We start from the raw sequence: 17,692 nt of genomic DNA, 5'->3' as shown, positions 1-17,692 counted from the left end.
GAGGAGAGGAGAGGATAGAGGATAGGATAGGATAGAGGATAGGATAGGATAGAGGATAGGATAGGATAGGATAGAGGATAGAAGAGACGATATTATAGAGGAAAGGATAGGATAGAGGATAGGATAGGATAGAGGATAGTATAGGATAGAGGATAGGATAGAGGATAGGATAGAGGATTGGATAGGATAGAGGATAGGATACGATAGAAGATAGGATACGATAGAGGATAGGATACGATAGAGGATAGGATACAATAGAGTATAGGATTGGATTGAGGATAGGATAGGATAGAGGATAGAATAGGATAGAGAATAGGATAGGATTGAAGAGAGGATAGGATAGAGGATAGGATAGAGGATAGGATAGGATAGGATAGAGGATAGAAGAGACGATATTATAGAGGAAAGGATAGGATAGAGAATAGGATAGGATGGAGGATAGGGTAGAGGATAGGATACTATAAGAGGATAGGATAGGATAGAGGATAGGATAGGATTGAGGATAGGATAGAGGATAGGATAGGATAGAGGATAGGATAGCATAGAGGATAGGATAGGATAGAGGATAGGACAGGATTGAGGATAGGATAGAGGATTGGATAGGATAGAAGATACAACACGATAGAGGATAGGATATGATAGAGGATAGGATAGGATAGAGGATTGGATAGGGGATTGGATAGGATAGAGGATTGGATAGGGGATTGGATAGGATAGAGCATTGGATAGGGGATTGGATAGGATAGAGGATAGGATAAGATAGGGCATACGATAGAGGATAGGATAGGATAGAGGATAGGATAGGATAGAGAATAGGATAGGATAGAGGATAGGATAGGATAGAGGATAGGATACGATAGAGGATAGGATATGATAGAGGGTAGCATAGAATAGAGGACAGGATAGGATAGAGGATAAGATAGGATAGAGGATAGGATAGGATAGAGTATAGGATAGGATAGAGGATAGGATATGATAGAGGATAGGATAGAGGATTGGATAGGATAGAGGATTGGATAATATAGGGCATACGATAGAGGATAGGATAGGATAGAGGATAGGATAGGATAGGATAGAGGATAGGATAGGATAGTGGATAAGATAGGATAGAGGAGAGGATAGGATAGAGGATAGGATAGGATAGATTATTGGGTATGATAGAGGATAGGATGGGATTGAGGATAGGATAGGATAGTGGATAGGATAGGATAGAGCATACGATAGAGGATAGATAAGGATAGAGGATAGGATAGGATAGATCATAGGATAGGATAGAGGATAGGATAGAGGATAGGATAGGACAGAGCATACGGTAGAGGATAGGATAGGATAGAGAATAGGATAGGACAGAGGATATGATAGGATAGAGGACAGGATAGAGGATTGGATAGGATAGAGGATAGGATACGATAAAGGATAGGATAGGATAGAGTGTAGGATTGGATTGAGGATAGATAGGATAGAGGGTAGAATAGGATAGAGGATAGGATAGCATAGAAGATAGGATACGATAGAGGATAGGATAGTATATAAGATTGGATAGGATAGAGGATAGGATAGGATAGGGGATAGGATAGGATAGAGGATAGGATAAGATAGAGGATAGGATAGGATAGAGGATAGGATAGATGATAGGATAGCATAGAGGATAGGATAGGATAGAGGATAGGACTGGATTGAGGGTAGCACAGAAGATAGGATAGGATAGAGGATAGGATAGCATTGAGGATAGGATAGGATAGTGGATAGGATAAGATAGAGGATAGGATAGAATAGAGTACAGGATAGGATATAGGATAAGATAGGATAGAGGATAGGATATGGTAGAGGATAAGATAGGATAGTTGATAGGATAAGATAGAGGATAGGATAGAATAGAGGACAGGATAGGATAGAGGATAAGATAGGATAGAGGATAGGATAGGATAGAGGATAGGATAGGATAAAGGATAGAATAGGAAAGAGGATAGGATAGCATAGAGGATAGGATAGGATAGAGGATAGGATAGGATAGAGGATAGGATAGGATAGAGGATAGGATAGGATAGAGGATAGGATAGGATAGAGGATAGGATAGGATAGAGGATAGGATAGGATAGAGGATAGGATAGGATAGAGGATAGGATAGGATAGAGGATAGGATAGGATAGAGGATAGGATAGGATAGAGGATAGGATAGGATATGAGATTGAATAGGATAGAGGATAGGATAGGATAGAGGATAGGATAGGATAGAGGATAAGATAGAGGATTGGATAGGATAGAGGATAGGATACGATATAGGATAGGATACAATAGAGTATAGGATTGGATTGAGGATAGGATAGGATAGAGGATAGGATAGGATAGAGGATAGAATAGGATAGAGAATAGGATAGGATTGAAGAGAGGATAGGATAGAGGATAGGATAGAGGATAGGATAGGATAGGATAGAGGATAGAAGAGACGATATTATAGAGGAAAGGATAGGATAGAGAATAGGATAGGATGGAGGATAGGGTAGAGGATAGGATACTATAAGAGGATAGGATAGGATAGAGGATAGGATAGGATTGAGGATAGGATAGAGGATAGGATAGGATAGAGGATAGGATAGCATAGAGGATAGGATAGGATAGAGGATAGGACAGGATTGAGGATAGGATAGAGGATTGGATAGGATAGAAGATACAACACGATAGAGGATAGGATATGATAGAGGATAGGATAGGATAGAGGATTGGATAGGGGATTGGATAGGATAGAGGATTGGATAGGGGATTGGATAGGATAGAGCATTGGATAGGGGATTGGATAGGATAGAGGATAGGATAAGATAGGGCATACGATAGAGGATAGGATAGGATAGAGGATAGGATAGGATAGAGAATAGGATAGGATAGAGGATAGGATAGGATAGAGGATAGGATACGATAGAGGATAGGATATGATAGAGGGTAGCATAGAATAGAGGACAGGATAGGATAGAGGATAAGATAGGATAGAGGATAGGATAGGATAGAGTATAGGATAGGATAGAGGATAGGATATGATAGAGGATAGGATAGAGGATTGGATAGGATAGAGGATTGGATAGGGGATTGGATAGGATAGAGGATAGGATAAGATAGGGCATACGATAGAGGATAGGATAGGATAGAGGATAGGATAGGATAGGATAGAGGATAGGATAGGATAGTGGATAAGATAGGATAGAGGAGAGGATAGGATAGAGGATAGGATAGGATAGATTATTGGGTATGATAGAGGATAGGATGGGATTGAGGATAGGATAGGATAGTGGATAGGATAGGATAGAGCATACGATAGAGGATAGATAAGGATAGAGGATAGGATAGGATAGATCATAGGATAGGATAGAGGATAGGATAGAGGATAGGATAGGACAGAGCATACGGTAGAGGATAGGATAGGATAGAGAATAGGATAGGACAGAGGATATGATAGGATAGAGGACAGGATAGAGGATTGGATAGGATAGAGGATAGGATACGATAAAGGATAGGATAGGATAGAGTGTAGGATTGGATTGAGGATAGATAGGATAGAGGGTAGAATAGGATAGAGGATAGGATAGCATAGAGGATAGGATAGGATAGAGGATAGGACTGGATTGAGGGTAGCACAGAAGATAGGATAGGATAGAGGATAGGATAGCATTGAGGATAGGATAGGATAGTGGATAGGATAAGATAGAGGATAGGATAGAATAGAGTACAGGATAGGATATAGGATAAGATAGGATAGAGGATAGGATATGGTAGAGGATAAGATAGGATAGTTGATAGGATAAGATAGAGGATAGGATAGAATAGAGGACAGGATAGGATAGAGGATAAGATAGGATAGAGGATAGGATAGGATAGAGGATAGGATAGGATAAAGGATAGAATAGGAAAGAGGATAGGATAGCATAGAGGATAGGATAGGATAGAGGATAGGATAGGATAGAGGATAGGATAGGATAGAGGATAGGATAGGATAGAGGATAGGATAGGATAGAGGATAGGATAGGATAGAGGATAGGATAGGATAGAGGATAGGATAGGATAGAGGATAGGATAGGATAGAGGATAGGATAGGATATGAGATTGAATAGGATAGAGGATAGGATAGGATAGAGGATAGGATAGGATAGAGGATAAGATAGAGGATTGGATAGGATAGAGGATAGGATACGATATAGGATAGGATACAATAGAGTATAGGATTGGATTGAGGATAGGATAGGATAGAGGATAGGATAGGATAGAGGATAGGATAGGATAGAGGATAGGGTAGAGGATAGGATAGAGGATAGGATAGGATAGGATAGGATAGAGGATAGAAGAGACGATATTATAGAGGAAAGGACAGGATAGAGAATAGGATAGGATGGAGGATAGGATAGAGGATAGGATACGATAAGAGGATAAGATAGGATAGAGGATAGGATAGGATTGAGGATAGGATAGGATAGGGGATATGATATGATAGATGATAGGATAGGATAGAGGATAGGATAGGATAGAGGATAGGATAGGATAGAGGATAGGATAGGATAGAGGATAGGATAGGATAGACGATAGGATAGGATAGAGGATAGGATATGATAGATGATAGGATAGGATAGAGGATAGGATAGGATAGGATAGAGGATAGGATAGGATAGACGATAGGATGGGATAGAGGATAGGATACGATAGAAGAGACGATATTTTGGAGGAAAGGATAGGATAGAGAATAGGATAGGATGGAGGATAGGATAGAGAATAGGATATGATAAGAGGATAGGATAGGATAGAGGATAGGATAGGATTGAGGATAGGATAGGATAGAGGATAGGATATGATAGATGATAGGATAGGATAGAGGATAGGATAGAGGATAGGATAGGATAGAGGATAGGATAGGATAGAGGATAGGATAGGATAGACGATACGATAGGATAGAGGATAGGATATGATAGATGATAGGATAGGATAGAGGATAGAGGATAGGATAGGATAGGATTGAGGATAGGATAGGATTGAGGATAGGATAGGAGAGAGGATAGGACAGGATAGAGGATACTATAGGATAGAGGATACGATAGGATTGAGGATAGGATAGGAATGAGGATAGGATAGGATTGAGGATAGGATAGGAATGAGGATAGGATAGGATTGAGGATAGGATACGATAGAAGATAGCATACGATAGAGGATAGGATATGATAGAGGATAGGATAGGATATGAGATTGAATAGGATAGAGGATAGGATAGGATAGAGGATAGGATAGGATAGAGGATAGGATAGAGGATTGGATAGGATAGAGGATAGGATACGATAGAGGATAGGATACAATAGAGTATAGGATTGGATTGAGGATAGGATAGGATAGAGGATAGGATAGGATAGGATAGAGGATAGAAGAGACGATATTATAGAGGAAAGGATAGGATAGAGAATAGGATAGGATGGAGGATAGGATAGAGGATAGGATACTATAAGAGGATAGGATAGGATAGAGGATAGGATAGGATTGAGGATTGGATAGGATAGAGGATATGATATGATAGATGATAGGATAGGATAGAGGATAGGATAGGATAGAGGATAGGATAGGATAGAGGATAGGATAGGATAGAGGATAGGATAGGATAGACGATAGGATAGGATAGAGGATAGGATATGATAGATGATAGGATAGGATAGAGGATAGGATAGGATAGGATTGAGGATAGGATAGGATTGAGGATAGGATAGGAGAGAGGATAGGATAGGATAGAGGATAGGATAGAGGATAGGATAGAGGATAGGATAGGATAGGATAGAGGATAGAAGAGACGATATTATAGAGGAAAGGATAGGATAGAGAATAGGATAGGATGGAGGATAGGATAGAGGATAGGATACTATAAGAGGATAGGATAGGATTGAGGATAGGATAGGGGATTGGATATTATGGAGGATCGGACAGGATGGAGGATAGGATAGGATAGGATTGAGGATAAGATAGGATAGAGGATAGGATAGGATAGAGTATAGGACTGGATAGAGGATAGGATAGAGGATAAGATAGGATAGAGGATAAGATAGGATTGAGGATAGGATAGGATTCAGGAGAGGATAGGATAGAGGATAGGATAGGATAGAGGATAGGATAGGATAGAAGATAGGATAGGATAGAGGATAGGTTAGGATAGAGGATAGGATATGATAGATGATAGGATAGGATTGAGGATAGGATAGGAGAGAGGATAGGATAGGATAGAGGATACGATATTATGGGGGATAGGATAGGATAGAGGATAGGATAGGATAGAGGATAGAATTGCGGATAGGATAGGATAGGGGATAGGATAGGATAGAGGATAGGATATGATAGAGGATAGGATACGATAGAGGATAGGATACGATAGAAGATACGATATTATATAGGGGAGGATAGGATAGAGAATAGGATAGGATAGAAGATACTATATTATAGGGGAAATGATAGGGTAGAAGATAGGATAGGACAAAGGATATAATAGGGGGATTGGATAGGATAGAGGATAGAATACGATAGAGGATAGGATAGGATAGAGGATAGGATACGATAGAAATTACGATATTATAGAGGAAAGGATAACATAGAGGATAGGATAGGATAGAGCATACGATAGAGGATAGGATAGGATAGGATAGGATAGAGAATAGGATAGGATACATGGTATTATAGGATAGAGGATAGGATAGGATAGAGGATAGGATAGAGTATTGGATAGGATAGAGGATAGGATACGATAGAGGATAGGATAGGATAGAGGATAGGATACGATAGATGATACGATATTATAGAGGAAAGGATAGGATAGAGAAGAGGATAGGATATAGGATAGGATAGGACAGAGGATAGGATAGGATTGAGGATATTATAGGATAGAGGATAGGAGATAATAGAAGAGAGGATAGGATAGAGGATAGGATAGGATAGAAGAGGGGATAGGATAGAGGATAGGATAAAATAGAAGATAGGATAGAATAGAGGACAGGATAGGATAGAGGATAGGATACGATAGAAATTACGATATTATAGAGGAAAGGATAACATAGAGGATAGGATAGGATAGAGCATACGATAGAGGATAGGATAGGATAGGATAGGATAGAGAATAGGATAGGATACATGGTATTATAGGATAGAGGATAGGATATGATAGAGAATAGGATAGGGTAGAGAATAGGATAGGATAGAAGATACGATATTATAGAGGAAAGGATATGATAGTGGATAGGATGGGACAGAGGATAGGATAGGTAATTGAATAGGATAGAGGATAGAATAGGATAGAGGATAGGATAGCATAGAGGATAGGATAGGATAGAGGATAGGATAGGATTGAGGATAGGATAGAGGATTGGATAGGATAGAGAATAGGATAGGATAGAGGATAGAATAGAGGATAGGATACGATAAGAGGATAGGATAGGACAGAGGATAAGATAGGATGGAGGATAGGATAGGATAGAGGATAGGATAGGATAGAGGAGAAGATAGGATAGAGGAGAAGATAGGATAAGATAGAAGATAAGATAGGTTAGTGGATAGGTTAAGATAGAGGATAGGATGGAATAGAGGACAGGATAGGATAGAGGGTAAGATAGGATAGAGGATAGGATAGGATAGAGGATAGGATAGGATAGAGGATAGGATATGATAGAGGATAGGATAGGTTAGAGTATAGGATAGGATAGAAGATACGATATTATAGAGGAATGGATATGATAGTGGATAGGATATGACAGAGGATAGGATAGGGGATTGAATAGGATAGAGGATAGAATACTATAGAGGATAGGACAGGATAGAGGATAGGATAGGGTGGAGGATAGGATAGGGGATTGAATAGGATAGAGGATAGAATACTATAGAGGATAGGACAGGATAGAGGATAGGATAGGGTGGAGGATAGGATAGGATTGAGGATAGGATAGAGGATTGGATAGGATAGATGATAGGATATGATAGAGGATAGGATATGATAGAGGATAGGATATTATAGAGGATAAGATAGGATAGTGGATAGGATAAGATAGAGGATAGGATAGAATACAGGACAGGATAGGACAGAGGATAAGATAGGATGGAGGATAGGATAGGATAGAGGATAGGATAGGATAGAGGATAGGATATGATAGAGGATAGGATAGGATATGAGATTGGATAGGATAAAGGATAGGAAAGGATAGAGGATAGGATAGGATAGAGGATAGGATAGGACAGAGGATAGGATATGATAGAGAATAGGATAGGGTAGAGAATAGGATAGGATAGAAGATACGATATTATAGAGGAAAGGATATGATAGTGGATAGGATGGGACAGAGGATAGGATAGGTAATTGAATAGGATAGAGGATAGAATAAGATAGAGGATAGGATAGCATAGAGGATAGGATAGGATAGAGGATAGGATAGGATTGAGGATAGGATAGAGGATTGGATAGGATAGAGAATAGGATAGGATAGAGGATAAGATAGGATGGAGGATAGGATAGGATAGAGGATAGGATAGGATAGAGGAGAGGATAGGATAGAGGAGAAGATAGGATAAGATAGAAGATAAGATAGGTTAGTGGATAGGTTAAGATAGAGGATAGGATGGAATAGAGGACAGGATAGGATAGAGGGTAAGATAGGATAGAGGATAGGATAGGATAGAGGATAGGATAGGATAGAGGATAGGATATGATAGAGGATAGGATAGGTTAGAGTATAGGATAGGATAGAAGATACGATATTATAGAGGAAAGGATATGATAGTGGATAGGGTAGGATAGAGGATAGGATTGGATTGAGGATAGGATAAGATAGAGGATAGAATAGTATAGAGGATAGGATAGCATAGAGGATTGGATAGGATAGAGGATAGGAGATAATAGAAGAGAGGATAGGATAGAGGATAGGATAGGATAGAAGAGGGGATAGGATAGAGGATAGGATAAAATAGAAGATAGGATAGAATAGAGGACAGGATAGGATAGAGGATAAGATAGGATAGTGGATAGGATAAGATAGAGGATAGGATAGAATAGAGGACAGGATAGGATAGAGGATAAGATAGGATAGAGGATAGGATAGCATAGAGGATAAGATAGGTTAGAGGATAGGATAGGATTGAGGATAGGATAGATGATAGGATACGATAAGAGGATAGGATAGGATAGAGGATAGGATAGGTTTGAGGATAGGATAGGATAGAGGATAGGATAGGATAGAGGAGAGGATAGGATAGAGGAGAGGATAGGATAGAGGATAGGATAGAGGATAGGATAGGATAGAGGATAGGATAGGATACAGGATAGGATAGGATAGAGGATAGGATACAGGATAGGATATGATAGAGGATAGGATAGGATAGAGGATAGGATAGGATAGAGGATAGGATAGGATAGAGGATAGGATAGGATAGAGGATAGGATAGGATAGAGGATAGGATAGGATAGAGGATAGGATAGGATAGAGGATACGATAGGATAGAGGATAGGATAGGATAGGGGATAGGATTGGATTGAGGATAGGATATGATAGAGGCTAGAATAGGATAGAGGATAGGAATGGATAGAGGATACTATAGGATAGATTATAGGATAGGATTGAGGATAGGATAGGATAGAGGGTAGGATAGAGGATTGGATAGGTTAGAGGATAGGATAGGATAGAGGATAGGATAGGATAGAGGGTAGGATAGAGGATTGGATAGGTTAGAGGATAGGATAGGATAGAGGATAGGATAAGTAAGAGGATAGGATAGGATAGATTATAGGATAGAGGAAAGGATAGGATTGAGGATGGGATAGGATAGAGGATAGGATAGGATAGAGGATAGGATAGGATAGAGGACAGGATAGGATAGAGGATAGGATACGATAGAGGATAGGATAGGATACAGTATAGGATAGGATAGAGGATAGGATTGGATTGAGGATAGGATAGGATAGGATAGAGAATAGAATAGGATAGAGGATAGGATAGGATAGAGGATACTATAGAGGTATGGATAGGATACAGGATAGGATACGATAGAGGATAGGATAGAAATAGAGGATAGGATTGGATTGAGGAGAGGATAGGATAGAGGATAGAATAGGATAGAGGATAGGATAGCATGAAGGATAGGATAGGATGGAGGATAGGATAGGATTGAGGATAGGATAGAGGATTGGATAGGATAGAGGACAGGATAGTATAGAGGATAGGATATGATACAGGATAGGATAGGATTGAGGATAGGATAGGATAGAGAATAGGATAGGATAAGGTAGAGGATAAGATATGATAGTGGATAGGATAAGATAGAGGATAGGATGGAATAGAGTACAGGATACGATAGAGGGTAAGATAGGATAGAGGATAGGATAGGATAGAGGATAGGATAGGATAGAAGATAGAATAGCATAGAGGATTGGATAGGATAGAAGATAGGATACGATAGAGGTTAGGATATGATAGAGGATAGGATAGGATAGAGGATAAGATAGGATAGTGGATAGGATAAGATAGAGGATAGGATAGAATAGAGGACAGGATAGAGTAGAGGATAAGGTAGGATAGAGGATAGGATAGGATAGAGGATACGATAGGATAGAGGATAGCATATGGTAGGGGATAGAATAGGATTGAGGATAGGATAGGATAGTGGATAGGATAGGATAGAGCATACGATAGAGGATAGGATAGGATAGGATAGGGTGGAGAATAAGATAGGATACATGGTATTATAGGATAGAGGATAGGATAGGATAGAGGATAGGATAGGGGATTGGATAGGATAGAGGATAGGATAGGATAGAGCATACGATGGAGGATAGGATAGGATAGAGGATAGGATAGGATAGAGAATAGGATACGATAGAGGATAGGATAGGATAGAGGATAGGATAGAGGATAGGATACGATACAGGATAGGATAGGATAGAGTATAGGATTGGATTGAGGATAGGATAGGATTGAGGATAGGATAGAGGATAGGATAGGATGGAGCATACGATAGAGGATAGGATAGAATATAGGATTGGATTGAGGATAGGATAGGATAGAGGATAGGATAGGATTGAGGATAGGATATGATAGAGGATAGGATAGGATAGAGGATAGGATAGGATGGAGGATAGGATAGGATAGAGGATAGGATAGGATAGAGGAGAGGACAGGATGGAGGATAGGATAGGATAGAGGATAGGATAGGATAGAGGATTGGATAGGATAGAGGATAGGATAGGATAGAGGATAGGATAGGATAGAGGATAGGATAGGATAGAGGATAGGATAGAGGATTGGATAGGATAGAGGATAGGATAGGATAGAGCATAGGATAGAGGATTGGATAGGATAGAGGATAGGATACGATAGAGGATAGGATAGGATAGAGGATAGGATTGGATAGAGGATAGGATAGTATAGCGGACAGGATAGGATAGAGGACAGGATAGGATAGAGGATAGGATAGGATAGAGGATAGGATAGAGGATTGGATAGGGTAGAGGATAGGATAAGATAAAGGATAGGATAGGATAGAGGATAGGATCGGATTGAGGATAGGATAGGATAGAGGATAGAATAGGATAGAGGATTGGATAGGATAGAGGATAGGATACGATAGAGGATAGGATAGGATAGAGGATAGGATTGGATTGAGTATAGGAGAGGTTAGAGGATAGGATAGGGGATTGGATACGATAGAGGATAGAATACTATAGAGGATAGGACAGGATAGAGGATAGGATAGGATAGAGGATAAGATAGGATAGTGGATAGGATAAGATAGAGGATAGGATAGAATAGAGGGCAGGATAGGATAGAGGATAGGATAGGATCGAGGATAGGATAGGATAGAGGATAGGATAGGATAGAGGATAGGATAGAGGATTGGATAGGATAGAAGATAGGATACGATAGAGGATAGGACATGATAGAGGATAGGATAGGATATGAGATTGGATAGGATAGAGGATAGGATAGGATAGAGGACAGGATAGGATAGAGGATAAGATAGGATAGAGGATAGGATAGGATAGAGGATAGGATAGGATAGAGGATAGGATACGGTAGAGGATAGGAAATGATAGAGGATAGGATAGGATAGAGTATAGGATAGGATAGAAGATACGATATTATAGAGGAAAGGATATGATAGTGGATAGGATAGGACAGAGGATAGGATAGGGTTTGAACAGGATAGATTATAGAATACTATAGAGGATAGGACAGGATAGAGGATAGGATAGGATAGAGGATAGGATTGGATAGATGATAGATAGGATGGAGGATAGAAGAGGATAGAGGATAGGATAGCATAGAGGATAGGATAGGATAGAGGATAGGATAGGATTGAGGATAGGATAGAGGATTGGATAGGATAGAAGATAGGATACGATAGAGGATAGGATATGATAGATGATAGGATTGGATTGAGGATAGATACGATAGAGGATAGAATAGGATAGAGGATAGGATACGATAGAGGATAAGATATGATAGAGGATAGGATAGGATATGAGATTGGATAGGATAGGATATGAGATTGGATAGGATATGAGATTGGATAGGGTAGGATAGAGGATAGGATACGATAGAAGATACGATATTATAGAGGATAGGATAGGATAGAGAAGAGGATAGGATATAGGATAGGATAGGAAAGAGGATAGGATAGGATTGAGGATAGGATAGGATTGAGGATAGGATAGGATAGAGGATAGGAGATAATAGAAGAGAGGATAGGATAGAGGATAGGATAGGATAGAAGAGGGGATAGGATAGAGGATAGGATAAAATAGAAGATAGGATAGAATAGAGGACAGGATAGGATAGAGGATAAGATAGGATAGAGGATAGGATAGGATAGAGGATAGGATAGGATAGAGGATAGGATACGGTAGAGGATAGGATATGATAGAGGATAGGATAGGATAGAGTATAGGATAGGATTGAGGATAGGATAGAGGATTGGATCGGATAGAAGATAGGATACGGAAGAGGATAGGATATGATAGATGATAGGATTGGATTGAGGATAGATAGGATAGAGGATAGAATAGCATAGAGGATAGGATGGCATAGAGGATAGGATAGGATGGAGGATAGGATAGGATAGAGGATAGGTTACGATAGAAGATACGACATTATAGAGGAAAGGATAGGATAGAGAATAGGATACGATAGAGGATAGGATAGAGGATAGTATAGGATAGAGGATAAGATAGGATAGTGGATAGGATAAGATAGAGGATAGGATAGAATTGAGGACAGGATAGGATAGAGGATAAGATAGGATAGAGGATAGGATAGGATAGAGGATAAGATAGGTTAGAGGATAGGATAGGATTGAGGATAGGATAGATGATAGGATACGATAAGAGGATAGGATAGGATAGAGGATAGGATAGGGGATTGGATAGGATAGAGGATAGGATAGGATAGAGCATACGATAGAGGATAGGATAGGATAGAGGATAGGATAGGATAGAGAATAGGATAGGATAGAGGATAGGATAGGATAGAGGATAGGATAGAGGATTGGATAGGATAGATGATAGGATATGATAGAGGATAGGATATGATAGAGGATAGGATAGGATAGAGGATAAGATAGGATAGTGGATAGGATAAGATAGAGGATAGGATAGAATACAGGACAGGATAGGACAGAGGATAAGATAGGATGGAGGATAGGATAGGATAGAGGATAGGATATGATAGAGGATAGGATAGGATATGAGATTGGATAATATAAAGGATAGGAAAGGATAGAGGATAGGATAGGATAGAGGATAGGATAGGACAGAGGATAGGATAGGGGATTGGATAGGATAGAGGATAGAATACGATAGAGGATAGGATAATATAGAGGATAGGATAGGATAGAGGATAAGATAGGATAGTAGATAGGATAAGATAGAGGATATGATAGAATAGAGGACAGGATAGGACAGAGGATAAGATAGGATAGAGGATAGGATAGGATAGAGGATAGGATAGCATAGAGGATAGGATAGGATAGAGGATAGGATAGGATTGAGGATAGGATATGATAGAGGATAGGATAGGATAGAGGATAGGATAGGATGGAGGATAGGATAGGATAGAGGATAGGATAGGATAGAGGATAGGATAGGATGGAGGATAGGATAGGATAGAGGATAGGATAGGATAGAGGATTGGATAGGATAGAGGATAGGATAGGATAGAGCATAGGATAGAGGATTGGATAGGATAGAGGATAGGATACGATAGAGGATAGGATAGGATAGAGGATAGGATTGGATAGAGGATAGGATAGTATAGCGGATAGGATAGGATAGAGGACAGGATAGGATAGAGGATAGGATAGGATAGAGGATAGGATAGAGGATTGGATAGGGTAGAGGATAGGATAAGATAAAGGATAGGACAGAATAGAGGATAGGATCGGATTGAGGATAGGATAGGATAGAGGATAGAATAGGATAGAGGATTGGATAGGATAGAGGATAGGATACGATAGAGTATAGGATAGGATAGAGGATAGGATTGGATTGAGTATAGGAGAGGTTAGAGGATAGGATAGGGGATTGGATACGATAGAGGATAGAATACTATAGAGGATAGGACAGCATAGAGGATAGGATAGGATAGAGGATAGGATAGGATTGAGGATAGGATAGGATAGTGCATTGGATAAGATAGAGGATAGGATAGAATAGAGGGCAGGATACGATAGAGGATAAGATAGGATAGAGGATAGGATAGGATAGAGGATAGGATAGGATAGAGGAGAGGAGAGGATAGAGGATAAGATAGGATAGTGGATAGGATAAGATAGAGGATAGGATAGAATAGAGGACAGGATAGGAGAGAGGATAAGGTAGGATAGAGGATAGGATAGGATAGAGGATAGGATACGATAGAGGATAGGATAGGATAGAGGATAGGATTGGTTTGAGGATAGGATAGGATAGAGGATAGAATAGGATAGAGGATAGGATAGCATAGAGGATAGGATAGCATAGAGGATAGGATAGGATGGAGGATAGGATAAGATTGAGGATAGGATAGAGGATTGGATAGGATAGATGATAGGATACGATAGAGGATAGGATATGATAGAGGATAGGATAGGATATGAGATTGGATAGGATAGGATAGAGGATAAGATAGGATAGAGGATAGGATACGATAGAAGATACGATATTATACAGGATAGGATAGGACAGAGGATAGGATAGGGGATTGGATAGGATAGAGGATAGAATACGATAGAGGATAGGATAGGATGGAGGATAGGATAGGGTAGAGGATAAGATAGGATAGTGGATAGGATAAGATAGAGGATAGGATAGAATAGAGGACAGGATAGGATAGAGGATAGGATAGGATAGAGGATAAGATAGGATAGAGGATAGGATCGGATAGAGGATAGGATAGGATAGAGAATAAGATAGGATACATGGTATAATAGGGTAGAGGATCGGATAGGATAGAGGATTGGATAGGGGATTGGATAGGATAGAGGATAGGATAGGATAGAGGATAGGATAGGATAGAGGATAGGATAGGATAGAGGATAGGATAGGATAGAGGATAGGATAGGATAGAGGATAGGATAGGATAGAGGATAGGATAGGATACAGGATAGGATAGGATAGAGGATAGGATACAGGATAGGATATGATAGAGGATAGGATAGGATAGAGGATAGGATAGGATAGAGGATAGGATAGGATAGAGGATAGGATAGGATAGAGGATAGGATAGGATAGAGGATAGGATAGGATAGAGGATAGGATAGGATAGAGGATAGGATAGGATAGAGGATACGATAGGATAGAGGATAGGATAGGATAGGGGATAGGATTGGATTGAGGATAGGATATGATAGAGGCTAGAATAGGATAGAGGATAGGAATGGATAGAGGATACTATAGGATAGATTATAGGATAGGATTGAGGATAGCATAGGAATGAGGATAGGATAGGATTGGATAGAGGATAGGATAGGATAGAAGATAGGATAGGATTCAGGATAGGATAGGATTGAGGATAGGATAGGATAGAGGATAAAATAGGATAGAGGATAGGATAGGATAGAGGATAGGATAGGATAGAGGATAGGTTAGGATTGAGGTTAGGATAGGATAGTGGATAGGATAGGATAGAGCATACGATAGAGGATAGGATAGGGTAGGATAGAGAATAGTATAGGATACATGGTATTATAGGGAAGAGGATAGGATAGGATAGAGGATAGGATAGGGGATTGGATAGCATGGAGGATAGGATAGGATAGAGCATACGATAGAGGATAGGATAGGATAGAGGATAGGATAGAGGATAGGATAGAGGATTGGATAGGATAGAGGATAGGAGAGGATAGAGGATAGGATTGGATTGAGGATAGATAGGATAGAGGATAGAATAGGATAGAGGATAGGATAGCATAGAGGATAGGATAGGATAGAGGATAGGATATGATTGGGGATAGGATAGAGGATTGGATACGATAGAAGATAGGATACGATAGAGGATAGGATATGATAGAGGATAGGATAGGATATGAGATTGGATAGGATAGAGGATGCGATAGGATAGAGGATAGGACAGGATAGAGGATAGGATAGGATAGAGGATAGGATATGATTGGGGATATGATAGGATGGAGGATAGGATAGAGGATTGGATAGGATAGAAGATAGGATACGATAGAGGATAGGATAGGATAGAGGATAGGATAGGATTGAGGATAGGGTAGGCTAGAGGATAGGATAGGATACAGGATAGGATAGGATAGAGGATAGAATAGGATAGAGGATAGGATAGCATAGAGGATAGGATAGGATAGAGGATAGGATACGATAGAGGATAGGATATGATAGAGGATAGGATAGGATATGAGATTGGATAGGATAGAGGATAGGATAGGATTGAGGATAGGATAGGATAGAGGATAGGATATGATTGGGGATAGGATAGGATGGAGGATAGGATAGAGGATTGGATAGGATAGAAGATAGGATACGATAGAGGATAGGATAGGATAGAGGATAGGATAGGATTGAGGATAGGGTAGGATAGAGGATAGGATAGGATACAGGATAGGATAGGATAGAGGATAGAATAGGATAGAGGATAGGATAGCATAGAGGATAGGATAGGATACGATAGAGGATAGGATATGATAGAGGATAGGATAGGATATGAGATTGGATAGGATAGAGGATATGATAGGATTGAGGATAGGATACGATAGAGGATAGGATAGGATACAGGATAGGATAGGATAGAGGATAGGATAGGATACAGGATAGGATAGGATAGAGGATAGAATAGGATATAGGATAGGATAGCATAGAGGATAGGATAGGATAGAGGATAGGATAGGATAGAGGATAGGATAGGATAGAGCATACGATAGAGGATAGGATAGGATAGAGGAGAGGATAGGATTGAGGATTGGATAGGATAGTGGATAGGATATGATAGAGGATAGGTTAGGATTGAGGTTAGGATAGGATAGTGATATAGGATAGGATAGAGCATACGATAAAGGATAGGATAGGGTAGGATAGAGAATAGTATAGGATACATGGTATTATAGGGTAGAGGATAGGATAGGATAGAGGATAGGATAGGGGATTGGATAGCAAAGCGGATATGATAGGATAGAGCATACGATAGAGGATAGGATAGAGGATAGGATAGAGGAT

The sequence above is a fragment of the Halictus rubicundus genome, unplaced genomic scaffold, assembly GCF_050948215.1.
Source record: "Halictus rubicundus isolate RS-2024b unplaced genomic scaffold, iyHalRubi1_principal scaffold0038, whole genome shotgun sequence".
Classification (NCBI taxonomy): domain Eukaryota; kingdom Metazoa; phylum Arthropoda; class Insecta; order Hymenoptera; family Halictidae; genus Halictus; species Halictus rubicundus.
The sequence above is the reverse complement of the archived record's forward strand: the minus strand, read 5'-3'. Positions refer to the sequence as shown.